The sequence below is a fragment of the Martes martes genome, assembly GCF_963455335.1.
Source record: "Martes martes genome assembly, chromosome: 1".
In the NCBI taxonomy this organism is placed as follows: Eukaryota; Metazoa; Chordata; class Mammalia; order Carnivora; family Mustelidae; genus Martes; species Martes martes.
In genome coordinates this window covers 184,194,247-184,220,281 of record NC_137888.1, presented here as the reverse complement: position 1 = coordinate 184,220,281, position 26,035 = coordinate 184,194,247, and the positions used below count along the sequence as shown (strand labels likewise).

The window sequence follows — 26,035 nt, the reverse complement described above, 5'->3', positions numbered from 1 at the left end:
AGTTGGTTGGGCGGCTGCCTTCGGCTCAGGTCATGATCCCAGCGTCCTGGGATCGAGTCCCACATCGGGCTCCTTGCTCCGCAGGGAGCCTGCTTCTCCCTCTGCCACTCTGTCTGCCTGTGCTCGCTCTCTCTCTGACAAATAAATAAAAATAAAATCTTTAAAAATAAATAAATAAATAAATAAATAATGAAAAAGAAAAAGCTCTTCAGAAGTGCAGGAGGGAATAAAAGAAAGGCAACATTTGTTGAACACCCAGCATATTTCATGTCTCATATACAGCCCTTTACATATGTGTTCTAATTTCATCCTCCCTATACACCAAAAAGATTAATACCATCACTTCACCTGCACAGGTGAGAAAACACAGCAGTTAAACTGCTTGCCAAAACCACACAAGTACAGAGCCACAATTCAAACTCCGATCTACCTGACCTTATGACTATTTCTCTAAAATTTGCTGAACAGGGAAAGACAAGAATGAATAAAGCCAGTCCAAATTTATCTTTATTTTTAGCCATTTTAAAAAGACAACTCTCAGCTCAGCTCAGGCAGCTATTAACAAATACTGCCAGATTCCAGGCTATTCCAAAGTTCTCTATTGGTGGTATTTATGTCCCTGGGGAACACTGTCAATGTCCAGAGACATTAATGGTTGTCACAACTAGGGAGCTGCCACTGGCGTCTACAGGGGGAGATCTGGGAAGAAGCTAGACATCCTACAGAGCAAAGAACAGCCCTCCAGGACAATGGATTATCTAGTCCAAAACATCAACAGGGCCGAGACTAAGAAAAATCCTGTATGAACCAATGAAACGAAAATCTTCTGAGTTTCCGAAACATTGCACTGTACTTGGTCATGGTCTAGAACGCCACAGGAACAGCATGCTCAATTTTTTCCCTCCAGTGTGAAGGTCATGCTCCAGCACTCGTCGCTGCCTGGATGACCTCGCCATCACAGCCTGGGCTCGGCCAACGTTCATGTCAGCAGCCCTCTTCTTCGTGGAGAAGTGAACAAATGACCGGTGCTGGTCTCCAGTTGACACAGAAGGTCCCTATTAGCTTCTGGAAGGGCTCAGCCCAAGGTAGGGAAGGTCAACAGTGGCCCTTACAGACGTCATAAAGCGTCACACTCGACATTTCTCCTGATGTAATACCTCTTCAACCCAGCAAGGTACTCTCCTTTGCCTGTGTTTTCTGACATAAGGAACTGTGAAACCGTTTAAAATTAAGCTTGGGAAAGGTGAAGCTGAATCCACTTTCTAAGAGCAGAGACTATAGAGTGAGTGACTTGATAGATTTATCCCCTAATTGGATACCCTCGGACTCTTTCCCAAAGTATGTAATTTAAATTTACAGGTCTACTTGGATGAATGGTTCTCCTGTGGGAACACAAGGCTTTTTTAAAGTCACGGTCTGATGAATTTTACTCACGCCATTGAGGAAAAGATCTTAAGATCTCCAAAAAAGATCTATCTTCTGAAATGACAAGTATGTTGTTTAGCCAAAGCATTGGCAAGTCTTAACGTTTTTCCTTCCTAGGTAGATCTGTCACTGATTACCTGCAAAGGGGTCTTGAACTGTCAAGCAAAATACAGTGGGGAAGGAGGGGGGAAATCTGTGACGCATTCAACAGATCTGAAAAGGGGGAGGTGCCATATGAGACCATGCTGTCATCTTAATGTGTCACAAGAAGAAGCAGGAAGAAGGAAAGGCAGTTTACTCAAAGGTATCACCAAATATACAAGCAGAAGGGCAATGTTCCCCCTCTAAACGTATTGATATATTTAAGTTAAAACAGTACTTAATTCTAAAATTACAAACTTGTCCTAAAAACATGCAAAAGCAAAGATTTAATTTTTTTTTCATTTTATTTATTTATTTGAAAGAGAGAGAGAGCACAAGTGGGGGGGGGCGGAGAAGCAGACTCACTGCCAAGCAAGGAGCCCAACACAAGACTCGATCTCAGGACCCTGAGATCATGACTTGAACCAAAGGCAAACTCTTAACCAACTGAGCCACCCAGGCACCCCGCAAAAGTGAAGATTTCAAATAAACATTCTATAACCCCAACACTAAGAAGATTGAAAGGTTGAGCAACCAGATCTGAACCTATTGATAAGAAGAGTCTTGGAAGGCTCATTTGTGCCTTTATTCACAGAAAGTTTTAATACTCAGACTCAGGAGGACACAAGGCCAGAAATTGTTAACGGCTGACTTACGGTTTCCTCTGTGAGGGAAGAATCCAGTTTTTTAAAAAGATGCTACCATTTCAAATAAATCTTTAAGTGGATCAGTTGGGTGAATACATCCCATGCATATTTTTAGAGCATGTGTGGATTTGTTTATAAGAACTTAGAAAAATTCAGGAAGTTGGGAAACCAACTTATTACCAGTGGCTCACAGAAGGGGGCTGATGAGAGAGGAAGAGAATGTAGCCCCCCTGGGCAGAAGGAGGCATTAGGACTACTTGTACTTTTTAAGGGCTGTGACTATGACTGATTTTTACATTTTTTACTTTTTTTTTAAGATTTTATTATTTATTTGACAGACAGAGATCACAAGTAGGCAGAGAGGCAGGCAGAGAGAGAGGGGGAAGCAGGCTCCCTGCAGAGCAGAGAGCCCAACGCGGGGCTCGATCCCAGGACCCTGCGATCATGACCTGAGCCGAAGGCAGAGGCTTTAACCCACTGAGCCACCCAGGCGCCCAAATTTTTTACTTTTTTTTGAGTATTTTTTTTCAGTTTTGATGTTTCAGTGCTTCCGTACTTTATTTTCCTAAGTTTGGAAGAAAATCAGAACAGTACCTGCTAATGGTACAATATTGTACCATAGCAAAAACAAATACTGGAACAATGTATTTCCTAGCACTCATTCTACATGCTAGGCACCAGGCTAAGGCTCTCATTTCATCATCTGGGCATCTGATGGTTTCATCTTCCCAAGGGCCTTATCTCCCCTGGTCAGGGAATGGAGTAGTGTGTGAGTTCTCATTTTTTGTTTTTGTTTTTGTTTTAATTGGATAGTTTGTTTCACAGAAAGAGGTTCATTTAAAGAATTACTATACAAATTATAGAGCAATTGCAGCTTTTCAAAGACCAAGGATATGATGAAACTGACTTGACATTAAACTCCTATCATAGATAATTCAGTGGCGTCTCATGACTGAGAGGCTGTTACAGAATCCTAACTGCTCTGGGGCCGATATTGGCAATATTCGTAATAACAACAGCAAGCGAAAACGACTTGCTAACAGTGCTAGCTCAATTCTGATTCATCTCCATCCCCCGTCTGGATGCTCCCTCTGAGGCTACAGAAAGGTGGCTTTCCTGAAGTCCCAAGGCCAATGGGAGGCAAACCATCAGCCACACACACAAGACTGTTGTGTAAAAACACACCCATGGGGAAAGGGCATTCTCCTGGGTAGACAGGCAGATTTCACTCCCCCATAGAGTTTGGAATGGGATGCATTTCACATCAGTTCACCACATGTCCCAAACCCAGAACCCAAGGTTATTCAAGGGACATAGTCTACAGTCACAGTTGGCAGAAATTATACTTAGGACACATGGTAGGAAGTATAATGGCCCCCAAAGATATCGACATCCTATTCCCCAGAACCCTACACATACGTTACATGGCAATGGAGAATTAATGATGCTAATCATGGGTACTTTATTTATTTAGTTTTAGATTTTATTTATTTATTTGACAGAGATCACAAGTAGGCAGAGACAGAGGAGGACGCAGGCTCCCTGCTGAGCAGAGAGCCTGATGCGGGGCTCCATCCCAGGACCCTGGGATCATGACCTGAGCCAAAGGCAGAGGCTTTAACCCGCTGAGCCACCCAGGCGCCCCACGGGTACTTTAAAATAGTGAGATTATCCTGGACCATCCACACAGGCCAAATCTGTACCACGATGGCCCTTAAAAATGGAAGAGAAAGCACACAAGAAGACCCAGAGGGCAGTGTGACTATGGAAGGAAGGCACACAAAGATACAATGTTGCTGGCTTCAACCACAGAAGAAAGGAGCCTCTAGAAGTTGGAAACATCCCGGGAGCAAATTTTCCCACAGAGCCTGGAGCAAAGAACACAGCATAGCCAACAACTTGATTTGAGCCCAGTGAGATCCATCAGACTTCTAACCCACAGAACTGTCGTAAATACCACATTTGTATGTTTTAGGACAGTTTGTGATAATTATCTATAGCAGTAAAAAGAAGACTAATAAAGGGAGTAACTACTGAGTTTTTTCTAAACTGGAAGAATAGAAATTGATTAAAAATAATTACATGGATTTTTTAAATCACAAAGTTAGATGAAAGGTTCACTTTCAAGATGTGACAGAAATAATGACTACATCAAAATGTAACACGTTTCTGTTATAAAGGATACTATCAATGAAAATGAAAAGACAGACCACAGAACGGGGGAAATATCTGCAAATCACATATCTGAAAAGGACCTATTATCTGGAATACATATTTTTAAAAGCGCTCACAACTCGACAATAAAAAGACAGCCCCATTAAAAACAGGTCAAGAATTTTAATAGATATTTCTTCAAAGACGCTAGACAAGAGCCCAATAAGCACATAAGAAGAAGTTCAACATCGTTACCCATTAGAGAATTGTGAATCAAAACCACAATGAGATACCACCTCACATCCACGAGGGCAGCTTAAATAAAACAGCATAATAACATGTTTGGATGGGGATGGGGAAGAATTGAAATCTTCATGGATCAGCCATTTTGAAGAACAGTCTGGTAATTCTTCTAAGAGTTAATCATAAAATTACCAGATGACACAGCCATTCCACTCCTAGATATATACACAAGGGAAATGAAAATATATGTACAAACAGAAACTTACACATATATGTTCATGGCAGCCTAATTCCTCAGAGTCCAAAAGGATAAGCACCTCAAATGTCCATCAACAGATAAATGGATAAATGAAATGTGGTATATCCGTAAAATGAAATATTTATTTGGCAAAAGAGAGGACTAAAGTATGGATAATGTTAAAACATGGATGAACCTGAAAACAAGAAAAGTGACAGTAGCCAGTCACAAAAGACCGCAGGTTGTAACAGTCCATTTGTATGAAATGTCCTAAATAGGCAAATGGATACAGACAGAACATAGATGAGTCATTTCCTAGGACTTAGGGGTACGCGGAAGGATGAAGCAGGGAGTGACTACTACTGGGTACAGAATTCTTTTTGGAAGGGACAAAAATTTCTAAAATCAGATGATGGTAATGGATTGTACTGTGAATCTATTAAAAACACTGAATTCCACGTGTTATATGGAGGAACTGTATGATATATTCACTATATCTCACTAAAGCCATTTCCAATGCAATTGAACTTTGATATTCCATATGTATTCATTACTACATTTTTAAAATTAACATATAATGTATTATTTGGCCCAAGGGTACAGGTCTGTGAATCATCAGGCTTACATACTTCACAGCACTCACCATAGCACATACCCTCCCCACTGTCTATCACCCAGCCACCCCATCCCTCCCACCCAGCCCCCCAGCAACCCTCAGTTTGTTTCCCGAGATTAAGAGTCTCTTATGGTTTTTCTCCCTCCCTGGTCCCATCTTGTTTCATTTGAAGAGGCAGGTATTTGAGAAATAATTGTAAAACAACCACGGTCAACCACAAGAGGGCGCGCTGCTCATAGCTACAGAACCAGGAGACTAAATTACCAGGGTGGTATTTACCAGTTGTATTCCCTTCTCTCTTTTTGTTGGGGCAAGGAGTGGAATATTAGTATGTTCTACCTCATACACTGAAGCCCACAGTGTTAACAAAACTGATGACAGGTTGAGAAAATCATGACAAACACAGATAAAAAGTAAATATTTAAACTTCAATAATACAGAAACCACAGAGGACATGGCATTGCACTCATTTCTTTCCACTCCTGTCACACAACGGATTATACAAAGTCATTTATTTAGCATAAAATTCATCCAGATAAGAGAAATCATTACAAGAAACGAAATGTGTTATAAATGCTTGGTCTCTGGTTCTCTGCTTTCCATGTCCAGCCCCAGAGCCAAGCCTCATACAAATGGCACTCAATAAACATTTATTAAATGAATCAGATACATGAATAGAGAGTGAAATCTACTTTTTTTTTTTAAATTTCAGGGGAAAAAATGTTTATCTACTATGCTTTGGAAACCAGATCAAAATATTTCCCCTGATCCATACCACAAATGAATAAAACATTACAGTCATGTCACTGAATAACTATCTCCCAAATGAGTTCACAGAGACATTCTGTGGTGTCAAATATAATTCCTCTGGCCAAGCGATCCTTTCATATTGACAGATATACCTCTCTCAATGCATTATCTTTGGTCTTCTTATTTAAAGTTCCTTAATCAATGCACCTCTTAATAAACCACAAGCACAAAACACTTCATTAGAAGAAACCACATTCTTCTCCATCTATCTCATATTTCAAATGATCTGACATCAGAATGGTGTCTGTAACAGTAATAATACTGGCTGCATTTCCTCCCCAGAAGCCATACTCAGTTACAAAAATTCTACTGCACTCTTAGCTCAGTCACAATGAAAAGTATGCATGATTTTTAGGCATGTTTTTCATGTGGGATTAACAAATGGGTAAAGGGTTCATTGCTGCACACACAGGCCATACTCATCTTGAAGGCACCCTGGGTTTATCAGGCACTGGAGCATTTTCAGAGCAACACACTCCACAAGAAACTGGATCACCAAACGATAAACTCAACTTGAAAAGTCCTCCTCTGCCATTTTTTAGTGAACAGCCTACTGTCAAAACAAAGATGTCATGCTTAGCCAGTTCTAGGCAGCCCAGAAACTTTAAATAGAATGCCAAACACATTGTACTTGAGTGACAAGGAAACTAACTCTCGCACATCATTCATTTATATACCTAAAACATGTTCCATGTAACTAACTGGGGATTGTATGAGGTGCCTGGAGATAGGACAGCAAACGGGGTACATTTCCTGTCCTCTAAGAGCTCGTGGTCTGGAAGACCAGATGGACAGATACAAATGGGCACTAACAAAACGAGTAGATTATCAGGGGTAAGCACACGGTGTTATGGGAACACTGAGGTTGAACACCAAATTTAACCTTGTGTGGTTAGTAATGACTATAAATGGATAATACAGCTGAAACTTATGAGCAGCAGCGAGCCAGTGAAATAAGTCAAAAACAGTACCCCAGGCAGAAGGAAACGCCCGGAGGTCTGGAAAGTTCGAGGAATAAGCGAGAGCTCAATATGATAGAAACAGAGTATGGAACAGAGACAGAGAGGGTTAAAGAGGTAAAGGCAGGCCAGTTATGAAAGATGTTCATTTACGCTAGATCCTTGGGTAGCCATCCCTGCAATGGTCCATAAGTCCGGAGGTTGCATTTTTCCTCCCCCCAACATTTTCTAGCCTCTCTTAAATTTCCTAGAGGTCCAACCAGAAATCTTAAAATGTAATTAACACACATTATCGCTCAACTGTGCCCAAGCGAGTTCACAGGAAACAAATGGAAAAAAATTCTCCAAAAGTCCATCTGAGCGTGACTCACAAATCACATGTATGTCAAAAGCACATTGAAGTTTTACAGAGTTTTCAGAGGGAGGTGTTCTCATCCCAGACTTACAAAGAGTATGACTGAGGTTCAAAAAAGGGAGAACGGACTAGCTAAGACTATGAACTCAGAAGCAAGACTTGGGCTCCAACCCTGGTTTCTCTCATTGGTTGTTTGTTTGCTACTGTAACAACAGCTTCCCTCTGGAAACAAGCTGCTAGTATGTCCGTAAGTGATGACCACTCTTCCCCATGTGGATGATACATTACAAGCTATTTTAGGGAGCTGCTTTTTCAGTTTGCTCTACCTGAACTCACTCCCAGTAGGTCTTACTGTGAGCTATATGTGTAGAGGTCTACGGACCACAGAGTTCCAAAGCTGGCATGCATTCAAAACCCTCTGTTGCAATAAATCAACTCTACAGGAGCTCTCTCTAAATGAGTTCTGGGGCACCTGGCTGGCTCAGTTGGTGGAGCATGTGACTCTTGATCTTGGGGTTGTAGGTTCGAGCCCCACAGTGGCTGTAGAGATTACTTTAAAAAAATAAAAGTCTGGGGCACCTGGGTGGCTCAACCAGTTAAAGTTCTGCCTTCGGCTCATGTCACGACCCTGGGATCCTGGGATCAAGCCCCACAGGCTCCCCGCTCAGCAGGGAGTCTGCTTCTCCCTCTCCCTCTGCCTCTTCCCCTGCCGTGGGCTCTTCCTCTCTCAAATAAATAAATGAAATTTTTTTTTAAATAAAACTTTTTTTTTTTGAATGAGCTCTACTTTGCATTTATCTTTGTATTGCTACTCTCGGCAAACTGAAGCATATCAGAAAGTAAATCAATATTCAGAGAAATGGGGTACTCTCAGAGGACAAGCGCATTAGCCTCAGATGTCTTCTACAATGATGTGTGGGGGTTGCTCAGTGAGATTAAAAGGAAAATTTTTAAAGGTTATTTTATTCCCCAAGCACCAAACTGATCAAAAATTAGCAAAACAAACAACCAACCACAATAAAACAGTCGCCAAAAACCTCCTGTCAGAGGGCAAAGAAGAAAAGCAAGGAGGGGCAGCAGAGAGGCTATACCAGTCCTGTGGCGATCTTCCATCACCCCATTCTGGAAGGATGCTTCATCTTTCTCAGTCTTGAGCTACTGCAGGCCAACCAAAGCCCTCAGAAGTCAGACTGCCACCAAGCAATTGGCACGGATGCTAAAATTCCCTCCCATAATCTATAGTCACAAGTCACAGAATATTTTGTTTAGCTGTAAAACCCCTCAATTCCATAAAATATTAAGTATCATTTAATCCTTCATCTAATCTGAAGAGGTGTCATCAAGTATTTCCCACTTTACCCTTGAGGCAAGTTCAAATCAGAAAAGTAACTTAAAGTCAACTAGCCAGTCTGAGGAAAGTTCAGAAATCAAACCCAAATCTGAGTCCTAACTTACATCTTTTATCATTCTGCACAGAAGATACCTCCACACTTCAATCTCTCAGTCACTATGGAGAGGATCACAACGCTTAGTGTTAAAAAAAGTTCTTGAGGGTGCCTGGGTGGCTCAGTTGGTTTAGTGACTGCTTTCAGCTCAGGTCATGATCCTGGAGTCCCGCATAGGGCTCCCTGCTCAGTGGGGAGTCTGCTTCTCCTCTGACTCTATCCCCCTCTCATGCTCTCTCTGTCACTCTCTCTCTCTCTCAAGTAAATAAATAAAATCTTTTTTTTTTTTTTAAAGGTCCCTGAGGGGCGCCTGGGTGGCTCAGTGCGTTAAGCCTCTGCCTTCAGCTCAGATCATGATCTCAGGGTCCTGCGATCGAGCCCCGAATCGGGCTCTCTGCTCAGCAGGGAGCCTGCTTCTCCCCTCTCTCTCTGCCTGCCTCTCTGCCTACTTGTGATCCCTCTCTCTCTCTCTCTCTCTGTCAAATAAATAAATAAAATCTTTTTTTTTTAAAGGCCTTAAATAACATATAGTCTCAATAATTTCATCAAATTTTCCTGTCTTTATTCTATTTTCCACAGAAAGGAAGCAGAGTGCATGCAAAGGAAAATCTTCAAGTACTCAAGATGATGTTCTTTCCAGAACACTCTGAACAAGAAATATTATTAGAAGCATAATCATATGTAGTCGTTGTTAATGTAATAAATATGCCGCATGCCTTTCATTTCAGAACTTGCAGGGTCAAGACGAACTAACAGAAAGATCGTTCTTTTTAAAAAGCGAGTAAGAAAAAAAAAAAAAGCGAGTAAGTATCTGGGAAGCAAACTAGTTCTAATGTTCTTAAAAGCTAAAGCAAACTTACATTACCCCAATTTCACCAAACCAACCCAACATTTAAAAATCAAGACGCTTTATCACGATGAGCACGGAGTCTTTTACAGACTTGTTGAATCACTATACTGTACACCTAAAGTAAGACAACACTGTGTGTTAACTATAGTGCAATTAAAATAAAAAACGTAAAAAAATAAAAATGCAATATTCAAAATTAAAAGCAATGGCAAGGCAACTGGACCATAGTAAGGAAAAAGAAAAACAAAAGAGGTTTTGTTTGACCTTCTGATCTTGCTGCCTTCTTAATGACAACAGTTCACCTAATTGGGGAGGGCTGAGGGGAAAGGACAAGGGAGCCCCTTGAGGCCTCCTGGCAAAGTATTTCCCCAGCACAGCTCAGCCTAAATCAGTCTTTTATTAACACAGGCTCAGCAAGTTTCTAATCCAACCCCTCTGAAGTCTAATAATGGTCCTCCTTTGGACTAAACGCCCAAAGGGATAGCCATTCTAATGGTTAAGCAGGAGATACGAAAGTCAGACAAAGGGGCGCCTGGGTGGCTCAGTCCTTAAGCATCTGCCTTTGGTTAGGGTCATGATCCCAGGGTCCTAGGATCAAGTCCCGCATAGGGCTCCCTGGTGAGTGGGAAGCCTGCCTCTCCCTCTCCCACTCCCCCTGCTTGTGTTCCCTCTCTCGCTGTGTGTCTCTCTCTCTCTGTCAAACGAATAAAAAAAAAAAACAGACAAAAACACAGCCTATTTTTCCCTAAACACGCAGAGTTAGATCTCGACAGAAGAATAACATCTGACCTCTCCTGTTAAATGGACCACAGGATAAAAATTATTAGGCTTAAGCCAATGCAGGAGGAAAATGGTAACCTGGACTCACACTGTCAAGACACGTCAACCTAGAAATCTCGGCCTCTTTGGGGAACATTGAAGAATCTTTCAATTCCACGGTGGGAAGAGGTGTAATAAAAGAGTGTTCCAATCCACATGCTAACACGCAATCCTCTTGCAACAGACCTCCCTCATCAAGCTGGCCATTCGTTGCTCCGTTACTGTCAATTTCTCTTCACACCAAGCCCCTCATGAATGACCAGCCTCCGTGTGAGGAACACAGGATCTCCCCTCATCAAGGCTCAAGGACCGAAGCTGGGCCCATCAGACTCTCTCCCCCACTATTCAGAAGGGAGACACAAATCCGAGGTATTTGGTATGGCCCTGTTGGGGAAATATCCCATAAAGCTAGTCTGCAATGGCCATTCTTCTGTGTACATGTGATAATAGAGAAGGCTGGTTTGCAGGGGAAGAAAAACAAAGTGGATGCAAAAAGAAAACCTTGGCTATGCCTCATGAGTTTGATTATTCATTACAGGAAGAAACTGAAGTGATTATTTGCTGGCAATTTTTGAACTTCAGGGAAAAAAATTTAAATCTTCTGTCTCCGAGATACAAACCAAGCCTAATTAGGGCAGACAATATAAGCCATTGCCCAGCTTCAATGGTCTCTCAGGTTTTCAAAAGAAAGAATGGAGATAGATAAACACTGTAGCAAGACAACACTTTAAAAAAAAAAAAAAATTCCCTAGGAAAGCTTTAATAGGGACAAGGTGCCTTGAGAGAATCTAGGATTAAAGCATTATTCTAGAAAAGCTTTTTAATTACTCTGATAAATGTCTGGCAATTGCTGCTTCTGATTAAACAGATTTAAAATAAAAACAAAGAAAAACAGAAACCCGCATTCTGTAAATACTAATATTTTAACATTTTCAACATTGAAACATCTGGTTTCACATTTTTTTTTTTTTTTTTTTAGAGAGAGAGAGGGAGAGAGAGAGAGAGAGCGAGCACAGGCAGGCAGAGGCAGAGGGAGAAGCAGGCTCCCCGCCAAGCAAGGAGCCTGATGTGGGATTCGATCCCAGGACGCTGGGATCATGACCTGAGCCGAAGGCAGCTGCTTAACCAACTGAGCCACCCAGGCGTCCCTGGTTTCACATTTTTTTTTTTTTAAAGATTTTATTTATTTATTTGTCAGAGAGAGAGTACACACAAGCAGGCAGAGAGGCAGGCAGAGGCAGTGAGAGAAGCAGGCTCCCTGCTGAGCAAGGAGCCTGATGTGGGACTCGATCCCAGGACCCTGGGATCATGACCTGAGCAGAAGGCAGCGGCTTAACCAACTGAGCCACCCAGGCATCCCACCCTGGTTTCACATTTTAACCAGAACAGAGGGACAGGCAAAATAGCAAGTGCCTCCTGGAATTTATTCAGTATGTTGGAAAATTACGCAGTGCTATGGCCAAGTGCATCCTTGGACTAGAAGAATCTATCCTGCTTTGTGGACAATAATATACCCCTTGAGCTACAGCTCTTGAAAAGGATGGAACATGGCTGAATTTCTAGAACACATCTTCAATTCCTTGCCTTATAAACAGAGCCCCGGAAGCTTTGAACAATGACCTCACCACCCTTCCCTGCCCTTCTATCTCATAGGAAGCACAAGTCACGAGAAGCCATTGGGGCAGACATCATTTTGAAACACACATCAAAGATGCCACTCTGAAATTCCAAAGAAAGACTTCAGCAGCAGGACTCACATCAAGATGGGCGTACAGCTCTGCAGTGCTTGCCTCTCTGTCTTGGCTTTGGAAGAATGCCTTGGGTTTCTTTCAACTCTACAGACTCATGCCGACTGCAGTCAAAGTAAATACTCCCAAGATCGAAGGCAACCCTCATTGCAAACAGAGGTCTCCTTCAATTAAAACAACTTTCAGTAATGCTACAGTTACATTAAAAGGGCACTTCACACATCAGTGGACTACAGTTTTAAATGGATATGAACACCCACACTTACATATTTTTTAAAAGTATATTCTTTTGGCCAGGATTTCAGGAATCTTCGGAAATCCTGTAAGGTATTATATATTTTCCCCTAGCTTAATAGGGGAAATTAATAGGACTCAATGCTTTACATTTAAATGTTCTGGTTGTTAAAAAAAAAAAAAGTAATTGTATTATCTGGATACACAATTAACATATTGTTCAAAAATAATTTTATAATCATCTTTCCCAATTTTTTGACACTGAACGAAGATGCAGGCTTCTTAATGCCAGGCCTACCATTACTTAACTCAGTGTTAAGGTATATTACTTGACCCTCCGATGCTTCCGTTTCTTTATCTGTAAATATGATACTAATAATACCTGCCACAAACAGGGTTCTAGGGAAGAACAGATGACTTCACGCATGGAAGCCAGGGAGAACAGTAAGCCCTTAGTAAGTGTTAATCGTCATCATCTTTTTTTCTCCCCCATCGTTAATTTTCACTCTTCACGTTGAAAGGTACCACAGTAGTTCAATGTAGGAGTAAGTAAAATCAAGGGCCGGTGGGGGGAGAAGGGGCAGGTGTCAAATATGTAATACAATCAACCCTTAATTACCGCAGAGTATGTTCTTTAAAACTGAAGAGCATTCTTTGCTGATTTTGTATTTCTTTCTTATCCCCAGAAAGAGAGAGAGGGAAATCTTACAAAAAAACATTCCTGGGAGGTCAACCAGTCTGAATCACTACTATCAATCACAGTCTTCTTATCATTCAGCCCTCAGCCCAGTGAGCAGCAGCTCAGTGGGGCAAAGCAGAACAGCCTCAAAAGATCTGAAATGTTTCCACTGCGATAGGTACTCTCTCATCATGGGAAATGTTTTTTTAATTTGGGAGAAAAAATTGTCATACAAGAAAGTGGCATATTGGCAATAGAGCCCATATTGTCTCTGGGAAAGAGCGATATTAATAAAAACCTTAAAATACAAATGTATTGATTCCTATGGTTTCCAAGTATTTTGATGTTCTTAGATTCTCCCAGGAGCTCCTTGGCATTTTACTCTTGTACTTATTTCCTTTGCCTTAGAATAGATTTATTTGTTACAAAGTTCTTTGTCTTTTCTTGGATGCAAGAGGGTTGGGTAAATTAGGCAACCCTAGGTACATATCTCTGGAAGTTATTTAGTTCTCCTTCTTGGTCTCCTTTTATTTGCAAACTGCCAAGTAATACTGGTTTCTATTTCAGATGTTTGTGAAAAAAAGAGATCAAGAGCAGCTCTGGGTAAACCTCTCCTAGGCTAACACGGTGAAATTTAGTTTCCAGTGGAATATTCTGTTTCTGAAATGGCAAGGAACAATCATAAAAAGTTGGGGGAAATGAGATTTCAAAAATAGCAGGAATTTAGAATGAGGTAAACAAAAGCACTGATGTAGTCAGTACCAATGGCCTGGATATTTCCCGATCTAATAACTGTACATTCAACAGACTGGTCAAAAACAACAATCACACATACCTGAAGCTCTGAACTGGTCAAAGTAGCAAAATCTTGAGATTAGATGCAAAGTCATAAGGTTCTAGAAAAATGCCAGATCTTGGACCTTGGAGTCCCTCAAGGGGACTACCAAATCTGTGGGGGGAAACCTTCTCACTTCCATCATTAAGCTGACATAGTATTTTAGGAAAACCTGGGGGGAGAAAGCCGCACATGACCAAGGTCTGAGGGGCGTGGGTCCCCCCGGAGGTCCACCTCACTTTCCAACAACTCCCCCCACGCACCACTTACCCTACAGTCCAGCCTAATGGCTCCCAACTTCTCCAAATACGCATACAGGTTTTAAAGTGTAGTAGAACAAACGTAACAGTGATGACATTTAAAAAAATAAAGAAACAAAGAAACAAAGAAAGAAAGAAAATACATATCAACCAAACTGTCAAGAAATTCAAGAAAAGAGTTCCTATTTTATTAACCCCAAAAGCATCTGTAATCATTTAAAAATAGAGTCATTTCACTAAAATCTATTTGAGCTCTTACTCTGTGTTTGCAGAACTGGAGATACAAATTGTGCCCTGGAATACTTTCTCTTCTCCTTCTCTCTTACTCCCTCTCTCAGATGAGGTCTGACCAAAATGGTTACTCCTGAGAGGGGAATTCTTAATTCTGTTTGGTTGAGGGAGGGAGGGAAGAGAAGAAGGTGGAGGCAATTCTTCCTTTGTCATTGGGGTTTTAATTTTTGACCTTATGAATGCATTCATGAATTACTCACGTAACCAAAAATAACAGCAAGAGAGTGAAGCATGTATGTTAAGAGATGTCAAGAAAAATCTGAAAGTCCTTTGCAATGACATTAAGACCCCCTAAGAACAGGAGATACTGCCCAACCCCACACTGCACACTGGGATCAGACACCAGCGGCTCTACCCAGTTGTTCATAACAATGAGAATTAGTAAAATGATGCCATTGCTCAGGCAAGGGCCATCCCTCTCTTGTCCATCCCTGTAACCTCCATCAAGCACAAGACACCTGGCACTTAACCAACACTCAAATGAGTAATTATTCAAAGGCTGACTGAAAAAATGGGGGCCCAAAGAACGCTGAGTCTCCTGTCTCAAGTATAATGCCTGGCCATTCTTTCTTCTGTGGTAACTCCAGCGTATGCTCCAAGACTCCCCTAAAAAGATCTCCTTGTGTGTGTATGCACACGTGCATGTGTGCATGTGTGTGTGTGTGTGTGGTTCACTGACATCTAATTACCCACAGGGAAGAACACAGGTTTCAGCTCTACACCTGGAAGCTGTCTGCTGAAGGACACACCCATGTAACCATCAAGCCGATGAAGGTAAAGAAGCTTCCAGTACCCCGACAGACTCCTTCAGTAGCACCTCCTTTCATTTTTTTTTTTTATTGTGAAGATTTTATTTATTTGACAGACAGAGATCACAAGTAGGCAGAGAGGCAGGCAGAGAGAGAGGAGGAAGCAGGCTCCCTGCTGAGCAGAGAGCCCCGTTGTGGGGCTCAATCCCAGGACCCTGGGATCATGACCTGAGCCAAAGGCAGAGGCTTTAACCCACTGAGCCACCCAGGCGCCCCTCCTTTCATTCTTTGACCAATAGCTTCACTCACTTTTTGTATTGCCTCTTTGTTTTTCTGCTATTTACAAAGTGAAAGAGGTTCTGAATAAGGCCATGGTTAAGAAGTTCATTCTTTTTATTTAGAGAAACCAAAAATCTCTAGTCTAATAAGGTGAAGTAGATGAAAAATAGTATTAGGAATCTAGCAGTATTCTATAAGAAGATGAAAATTTAACAATGACTAAAACAATGTAGGTGACATTTATTGTAAGGGGCATTAAGGATATGAAAATATATTAAAGGTTTCTAACTGAACTATCTTTATTCTCAACACTCAATGCTTCAATAATTTTAATTTACATGTTTGCTGACTATAAATAAAAGATTTGCTCAAGAAATTGTCAGATGTGACACAATGTGCCCCTCAAAATTCTCATCTTATAATTGTTCCCTTTGTGAAAACTTGTTCCAGCCATTATTTGAGAATGTCATAAGGCAGAGTAATTTGTTAAAGCAATTTTGCAAAGGACAAAATACCTCAGACCTTCTCTTGCACAGGAAACATAGGAGCTTCCAAAAAAAAAAAAAAAAATTAACTAAAGTCCACAGAGACTACTTAAACCTTTAAGGTAATAATCATAAATTAACAAGAATCTAGTACAAACTATTTGGGGCATCTCTAGAATCCGCTCTCCATCTCTCTCTGGGACAACTCCAAGAACACTCAAATCCCATTTATAACATTCAAGAACTATGAAAAACAAACATTTGTCTTATCGGTGTAGAAGCCCAGAGAAGTATCACATCATTAGCTCCTCAACACAGCCTGGTAGAGACTCTGCTTGGCACAGAACACAACTAAGAAAGACAGAAATTTCCAGAGAATTCATAATTTTGCGAAACAGAGAATTTTTCAGATGGCTTAGTAAAAAGGAACACAGGAATGTCAGAACATCAAAACAGAGGAAAGATCTCCAGATGACATCACTGACTGGTGTGGGCAATTTATTTATATCAGGGTTTCTCAACCTTAACACCATTACTACTTGGGACCAGCTATTTCTTTTTTTAAGAGGGGCTGTTCTGGACATTTCAGGATACGTAGCAGCACCCCTGATCTCTGCCCCCTAGATGCCAGAAGCATACTCCCCCACCATGTAGTCACAACAACAACAAAAAGGCGCCAAACAGTGCCAACGGCCTCTGTCCCCTGGGAGATCAAATAATCCCTGGTGAGAACCACTGATTTAGAATGATGACACTGACAATGATGATGATGGTGGTGGTGGTGGTGGTGGTACTGGTAACAATAATGATAGCAGTAATGATAATAAAACAAAACCACCTCTATGTATTCAGCATTGTACATCAGCTGTCCCACTGAGAACTTTATAGACACTTCATTCTATAAAGCAACCCTGAGATAAGTACTGTGATTTTTTACATTTTACAGATAACAGAACTAAGGTACGGAAAGGCTAACTGTCCTCTTGAAGGTCACACAGGAAGAGGCTGACCTGAGGTTCACAGCTAAGCCTAACTTCAATCATTTTAACCAGCATCCTATATATTGCCATTTCCATGTAGAGAATCATCAGAGAGCTCTTGGAACAGAGCACCAGGCTATTCCAAACAAGCATATGTAAAACATGGTAGTCAAAGGCTACAACAGACCATGTTTTCACCACTAGTGGTGGTGAAAGCAGGCTGCCAGTGGACATGAACTCTCATGTGGCTTCTTTTAATAACATATGTTTTATATAGGATCTCAGGAATCCTCAGAGCAACCTCTCAAGACAGATACCCGTATTCCCACATTACAGGTAAGAAAAGTGAGTACCAAGAGATTGAGTAAATGATCCAAGGTCACATAGTTGGCTTTCTGGATGGAGCCAAGATTTAAAATAAGACTGGTCTGACAGCCAAGCTTCAATTGCTTGGAACACAAAGATTTTATGGGTTGAGCAACAATCATAAAGACCCAACATGCCAACACGCTCTTAGCAGTAACTGACCCGGGTTAAATGCTCTTGGGTCCTCCGGCATGGTGAGACTTTCATAAGACCAACTGAACCCTAGCCTCATGCTCCAATCACCTCACAAACTGGGAACTCTTCCGGTCTCCTGTCACTCTAGACCTACTTATGTCCTATATGGGTTCTGGCTCTTGGATTTTTATATCTCATTTTAAGTAGATCCAGATTTTTTTTGGAGGGGGGGTAGTTTGAGTGAATTCTCCCTTCACAAAAATATTAAGTTCACAGCTGAAGCTCAGCTGGGAATGTGAGGTACACGAACAATGTGTCTCATGGATAATCCAAAGGGGAAAGGAAAGAAACAAAAGGAGATTTATGGTGGGAAAATGAGAGCAATACCCAGAGTGGAAATAATCTAAAGTACAGATATTTAATCTGAGAGAAATATTTGGATACTGGGAATTCCAAAGGAGAGCTGAGCCCATGATTATGGTCCAGAAGGACCCATGGGCTGTTATTAAGAAATGCATTTCCATTGAAATACAATTCTACATACACACACACACACACACACACACACACACACACACACACACACCAGAGCAGTGTAAAAATACTATTTGAGGTTTCACAGAGCACTCCCATCACAGACAGTGATGATATGCTCTAATAGCTGGGATAATTGACCACGCTGGGACCCTAAGCTTGTTTCCGGACACTTCGGCAGCTCGAACATAGAAGATGAATTTAAATTTAAGGCCATTAGGACACAGGAACAATTGTCACCGTTTCCAAGGGGAGGTTAAATAAGTAGGTGAGAGAATTTTGTACAAACGTTTACAAGGATCACAGAAATACAGTTCTCAGATGTCATCCATTTTAGGCTCCCTTGCAATACGGGAATAATAGGGCTCAGGCAAGTCAGACAATTGGAGGCAATAAAGGAGGCAGACAGAGACATCAGCGGACATTGAAGAGACATCATTAAATTAAAGAACAACTTAAATCAGGGGTCTTTCAGAAACACTTTGCACCAGGCTGTTCACTTTGTTCTGCTCGGTCCCATCATCCTGCGGAAATCCTGAACCATCCAAAGACCCTTTTAGTTATGGCAGAAAACCCAACTCCAGCTCACAGTGGGACGCTCCTATTTTCTGACCTACACACACACCCAGCCCTGGACCCAGGCAGCCAAGGAAGAGGTCAGCACAGGAGAAGAGGGTAGGTTGTCTGGAAGACCATGAAGGAAAAATGGTACCCAGTAGCCACAGTCATGGAGAATGGATGCCATACAGACAAGAACAGATAGGATGCACATTCAGGTTGGTCTCATCGTGCACATATAATGGCAAATGCTGCACACTTTCTCCTTCTAGAAAAGCTCAGTTAAGCTTCAAAACTTATCCGGGTCCCTTTCTTCTCTCCTGGCCTACCAAAGACTCTTTTTGAAGTTGCCCTCCCCCCATCCACATCTCTCTCTATCCTCTCATTTCTCCATCATTTCAGGATCTCCTCTTTTCCCAAGTGCTTATGATTTCATCTGTAGCAAGAAACACAAGCCAGGCCGCAATTTCATTCATCAAAAGGTGTTATACCAGCATCATCCTTGCCTGTGATGTCACATGTTAGGGAAAATGATTATAACTTGAAGGAACGCATGCTACTAAAATTCCAGATACTGTGGTACTTTCCGGGAGGCGAAGAGAAACTTTCTTCCTAATGCCCTTGAAATCATGCCACAGAGATGCAGAAGGCCTGTGACGTCTGGCCAGCAGGAGCCTCTTTTATTTAATCTCTTCCCCATACACCTAAAAGGCCAATTAGTGTGCCCGTTATGCCTCTACTCGGAAAAGTAATACTTCCAAAAGGTTATTTCAAGACAGACTGTTAAATGAAACATGAGTAATTCCATTAGAGTGTTGATTAGGAACACAAGTCAGAAACTGCTCCAGACAAGAAACTAGTAACTACAACAACAAATGGGAAATGAACTCCAACTTGGCTCCCCAGGGAGAATCAAATGAACTGATGGGTATGTGCCTTCTCTAATTTCCGAGGATCCAGCTAAGGTTCCATCTCAGTCAGTGATATTAAAGAGCTGGTCTCCGGGGAAGATGAAGACAGCCCTCTGTTGGCGTTAACGCATTCCTCCATCAGCCAAAGGGGGATAGCCCAACCTCCCCATATGGAAAGGAGTGGATTTCTCCACGTTGATCAACTACAGGCAACACAAGTTCAAATCCCGCTACTCGGCTACTTACACAACATAGACACATACACCCACAAGTTCAGTAACACACAAAAGCGTGTTTATTCAAACTGCAGAATATATCCCAAATGCTCTTACCAATGGAGGGACACATTGGCCATCTTAGTAAATATTTGTTCAAGTTATTTTCTTATGGCACACAGGTTTATTTTAAGGCCATCCATGACACCTGTTCTCCAGTTTCAATGGTATCCCCCATGCAGTGACTTAATCCACCCACACCTCTGAATAGGGTGACAAGACACCCCATTAGTCCAGATGCCTCAGATGAAACTCAAACCTCTGGCCTGGAGACTTTCTACTGACACACCTCAGCCAATTGGGATGGTCACTAACTTCCCCTGTGTGGCTTCCTCCCTCCAAAGAAATACAGATGCTAACCATGCTGTGACCCCACAGACTCCTGTATCTCTCGTTCCCAGAGGCACCTGCTTATTGCCATATCGCTTATTGCCGTATCTGTCTTATATTCCAAAATGGACTATGATGCATTTGGGGAAGAAAATAAAAACTCACCATCTTCCAGGCCCTCATGACACAGGCTCACTTGCAATACCATCAGCCTTGCTCATCGTAAGCTAGCCACGCAACACTGCCTTTCCCTCTACCTGGGATAAGTCTTTGTCCAGTTCTTTCCATTCTTCAAGACTTGGTTCCAAGTGTCACTTTGTCAGAGAAGTCTTTTTCATGACCAGCAAAGACTGTTGTAGAAAATAGCCCTACTTCCTCCCCAGTTCCACTAACTGTAGACTCCGAGAGCCCACTTATGTCCTTTGTGGCACCTACACACCTGGCAATTGTGTTTGCTTTGCTATTTGCATGCATATGTAGTCTCTCTCCCCTTTCTGTTCCACAATGTTCTCTACCACAATACCAGGCGATACCCTCAACGTATCGCAAGTACCCGGCACAGAGTAGGCAATGGTTTGGGAGATTAATCTACTGGTTTAAAACAAAGGTCTGATGATTAATGTAATGAACAGCTACATATTATCTTCGTCAGCTGTAGCTGTCATAACAAAATATCATAGACTGGATTGACTTGAGCAAAAGAAATTTCTCATGGTTCTAGAGGCTGGGAAGTCCAAGGAATTCCAAGGTCAACTAATTGAGTTCCTGGTGAGAGTTCTCCTCCTAGCTTTCAGATGGCTGCCTTCTCACTGTGTCCTTAGACAGTGAAGAGAGAGAGAAGGCTCGGGTTTCTCCTTCCCTTCTTTTGAGGACACTAATCCCATTAAGGGGACTCCATGCTCATGACCTCATCTAAGCCAAATTACCTCCCAAAGGCTCCACCTTCAAACACCATCACATCAGGAGTTTGGAGAGGACAGAAACATTCAGCCCGTAATGCATAAGGTCAAAGGAAAGAAAGGTTTTTCTTCCCAATGGATAACTGATGTTTGGCTACTGGAAACTAACTGCAGAAAATATGTATGTATGTGGGAAAGCAAAACACTGGCACACATACTTCATTATTTATCTCCATGTAATTTCACAAAATAATCACAGCCTCATACTGTTTGTTGAGCATTTATTGTTATGGGAACTTTTTTCATCTCATCCCGACAGACATGACCAAATGATTAAATCTACATTTGCTAACATTTTCCGGTTAGAGTCTAGGAGATTAATGTCTAAATCCTGGGTTGCTTTTTTCTTATTACATCGGACATCTTTTGGAGTGTCTGCCAAGCCCAGAAGCCAACCCTCTTCTTGGGAAGCTTCCTGCCAGATCTCCATGGGGGGCCCTGGGCAGCCATAATGGGGCTGGGAGTCCAGGCTCCATTCATTGGCCAAGAGCAGTCATGTGACCGAAGCTTGGCAAAGCAGAATCTCTTTCCAGGGAATGTGGAATTGTGACTGAGAGCCAGCTAGCCAGTCTCCGTGGGTGGCTGTAGAAGGAACGAGGGGTTATTCATGTTTTCTTCCACATAAAAGCTGCTCTGCAAAGAAATAGAGAATGTAGCAAAAACAAAAAAGCAGAAACAAGAGGGAAAAATAAAGAGCTGATGGCTTTCCAGGTCCAGATTCCAGCCCATTTCCAAGAACCAGCTCATTCCTGACCCTGAGAGCAACGGGAGGTCCCTGTATCACAGACACCCTGTTTTTCTCCTCTTCCTTAAGTCACTTCCCTGCTAGTTAGCTCAGGCATTGTAATCTCATATGTATGTACTAATTTCCTGGGACTATGAAAAGCTTTTGTGTATTTGCATACACCCATGGGAACACAGGCACATACGCAACTATAAACATCAACCTATTTCTCCCACAGAAACTCTGAGAAAGGAGAGGTAATCTCATAATCTCTGAATTCATCCAGCCTGAAACTGATCTGTGTATCTTTACAACTCAAAGCCAACCTATCTAAAGAGCTTTCAGGAGACATATTTTCCTAGACAAAGGACAATTTTTTTTTCCTAAGTGGAGAGGGAAAAATAATAATGTGCCCCAAACAGGCTATTTTTATCGCATTTCTGACTCAGTGTAAGTGCAATGAAAGAGCTGGCACAGGGGTGCCTGGGTGGCTCAAGCAGTTAAGCCCCTGTTTCTTGATTTCAGCTCAGGTCACGATTTCAGGGGTGTAAGATCGAGCCTCACATGGGGCTCTGTGCTCAGTCTGGACTCCACTTACTATTCTCTCTCTCCTTCTCCCTTTCCCCCTCTCCCTGCTCTCTTTCTCTCTCTCTCTCAAGTAAATAAATGAAATCTTTTTTAAAAGTTGGCACAAAGTAGTTGTTCATTGCTAACTGTTGCTATGATTATCATTTACCTGCTCCTGACCCAGTGCTCCCCAGTGGGGCTGGCAAGGGGGAGGTGCACACTGCTGTGACCCTAAAAACATCTTCTCTGAGCAAGGAGAAAAGAAATTACAGGATAAAATTACAGGATATCTGTAACAGTTAGCAATAAAATGTGGCCCTCTATGTCCCAAAGGGATTCTAGATGATGAAAAATTAATGACACAAAGTCACTGGCTGATACTGGCTTACATTTTTTAAAAGAAAACTTTGTAAATTCATATTTATTAAAGAAAAACAATACAAAAAATAGAGAGTCCCACTGGCATTTGAGACAATTAGAGCATCTGCATTCTTTGACAAGAATCCAGAAGGACCAAGATGTCAGTGCGGCAATCGTGCACATGCTGGAACCACTTTCCAAGCTGCCTTCTCTGAATCTCACCTTTGTCTCGCAGCCACATCCCTTCCAGCTCCTTCTTGGATCTAGCATGGGCTGGGGGAGACCTGTATCAGCCAAGGGTCCTTTTATTGTTCACTACCCACCTGCTCCAAGAAATCCTACAGCAAAGCAAGACTACCCTCAAACAAAAGCAGATGGAGGGCAACATGGGGGAACAATGGGAAACAGGAAATTGTGCCTTCAGGAAATATTTCATGATCACCTTCATTAACAGTTCAATGAATCAAACTGACACAATGAGATTCTATCTAAGACCCATCAGATTGGCAGTTATTCAGAAAAAATATATACTACACAGTGATCGTGGAGATGTAGAAAAAGATTCAACTTAGACTTGACTTATGGGAGGGTACCTTGTTTCAACCTTTCTGGAGGGAGTCTTGGCAATTTGCATGTCTTTCGAATACACATGGTCTTTGACCTAGCAATCCCACTGCTAGAAATTTATCCTACAGAAATAATCAGAAAAATGCAGAGTATGTAGGGTACAGGGGTGTTCTGAATAATGAGGACAAAAAAATGGGCTTATAATAGAGAAAAAATGTCACCAGTCTGAAGCTTCCATAATAATGGAGTGGTTCCCTGAAACCCAGTACTTATATTTAAGTTTGGGGTTCTTCAAACCTTGTTCTGAAAAGCTGCAGGAGTACCCACATATCTAAAGGTCCCCTTCAGAAGTAACCAGGGAATTTCACTGGGTGGGTTTCTTCCCAGTTCATCCCAAAGCGAACCTGCATTACACATTACACATTCTCCTAAAATGATGTGTCATGAAATGGTTCTACTGCTTAACAAACAAACATACAAAAAATGGCTGGATAATAAGGACTACTATGCAACTGTTATAAATCAGGTTATACAGAAATACATACAAACTAAAAAGGGTAATTAGGTCTTCAGCATCTAGTACGTTCCAGTGGAGGAACACCTGCTTCCAATAGGCACAGACCGTCCTGTCATACACCAGGGTTCTCATTCCTAATAAATTCTTAATAACGGTGCAACCTTCTTTTAATTATATCATTCTTAGTGATGAAATTTAATTCAGAGGATGCATGCAAAAGTGTTTTCCCTAATGTTGGTACAAGATGTTCCATAACAGAAGTTCTTTTGATATACATCAGCCTAAAGCTTAAAGGTTCACATGGAGCCAGTATTTAGCCCTAGTTCCCATTCACACAGTACTTGAAACCATCACCAGGTCAGACCTCCTAGAAGGCATCCATAAAACCGTTTTCGATGGTCAAAAATTACTGCTCTCACCCCAAAAGACTCCAGTCTTTGAACTGTTCAGTTCGGGGGGGGGGGGGATTGCAGCTAAGGAAATAAGCACTTTGTTTCTTAAGCAATTGCAAAACCTTGCTAACAACCCCAACAGGACACTTCCCCTCTCCCACAACCACAGGGCTACTCAAAGAACACTCTGAGCCTCACAGAATGTTACGGAAACCTTTTATAAGGAAGAGGACGGCTTTCGTGTTTTTATGCCTTTGAGAAATGATGCTAATTCAGGTCTCCTTTCTGTAGTGATCTGATTTGATCATTTTAAAACACAGACATAAAATGGCTCATTTATATAACCAGTTGCTAAGAGCTTTGGCACTTTAATAGGTGGCTTATGAAAACATACCTTTTGGAAGAAAAACTAATGTCTATAGAGAGGAAAAGGATGAATGAAGCTCATAAAATTTAACTGCATTTTAGTTTTGATTTGGGAAAACTGCAAGATTATCCACTTGGGAAACTCAACCCACAGATCCACGGACAGATTGCTAAGTCCTTGGCCAGCTGCTGCCCTAAGACCTGCTTATCTCAAGGGTTGCAGGAGCCAACAGCAAAGATCTGACTTGGCGTCTGCCCCTCGCTCACAACCTCCCTGCCATTCCAATCTTGCGGCGATCTCAATGACTCAAGGAACTGGACAGAGTTTCTCTCCTCAAAGTCTGATAAGACTTGGCATGGCAGTCTCAGACTGAGAGGACCTGGCCTCTGCCAGGGCTAACCACCGGTTGTTAACTGCTCAAAAGACCAGAGTTGCCACCAGCCCTGCTTGTTCTCAAGACAGAACCCCTGCAAAGAGTGTTCAAATTCAATCCTGCTTAGCAATTTGAGTATATTTCCCCAAATTTTGCCCATAAAATGATACGCTTTTTTAAAAGCCTCATATTATTTGAGTTTTGCATATCAGATGCTGACATATTTTATATCTGAATTTAATTTAATTTAGAAATGCTTTGCAGTAAATTATACTTAGCTAATTGCCAGTATGAATGCCTCCATAGTTTGAAATGATTTATTACATTCCAAACGGCACATGCGAAAAGGAAACATCACCTGTGTCTCTGCATTTACCTTTTTAATGTCATAACGGTAAAGCCTGGGCATGGTACCAATTAAAAGAAAATGAAATCTTTGGTAAATTAAATTGTCTGTGATAAAACCCAAAACACTAGTTGATACCCTTCTCATTAACTCAGCAGCATACTTGAACTTCTCCTATTTTCCAGAATGAAGCCAGGTTAACAACTAAGGAGCTCTTTGAAAAGAGAGAACAGTGATCAATGACACTGAAAATGTCTCACATGTGCTCAGTCCATCAGCTGCTTGGAGGACTCAACACTTTGGGACCATTCCTATTCTACTTTCTACCAAGTAACCACTGCTGCTCTGGCCTAACTAAATACCATTTTTATGACAGTAATGAAAAGGAGGAGTGTGCCCATGTTTTTAAGCTAATGATGCAGCAAATGTAATAAGACAAGACACAATAGTCTAATAAAAAAGAAAAACAAATCCTAAAAGAAATTTGGACTATGATAATGGCCTAAAATAGT

General features: G+C 41.6%; 1 protein-coding gene across 9 annotated transcripts in view; it reads right to left on the bottom strand.

Annotated features, from left to right (window-relative positions):
• Window positions 1-26,035, bottom strand: part of MAGI1 (membrane associated guanylate kinase, WW and PDZ domain containing 1) — a 635,349-nt gene that overhangs the window by 400,687 nt on the left and 208,627 nt on the right. The gene's annotated exons all lie outside the window — the stretch shown is intronic.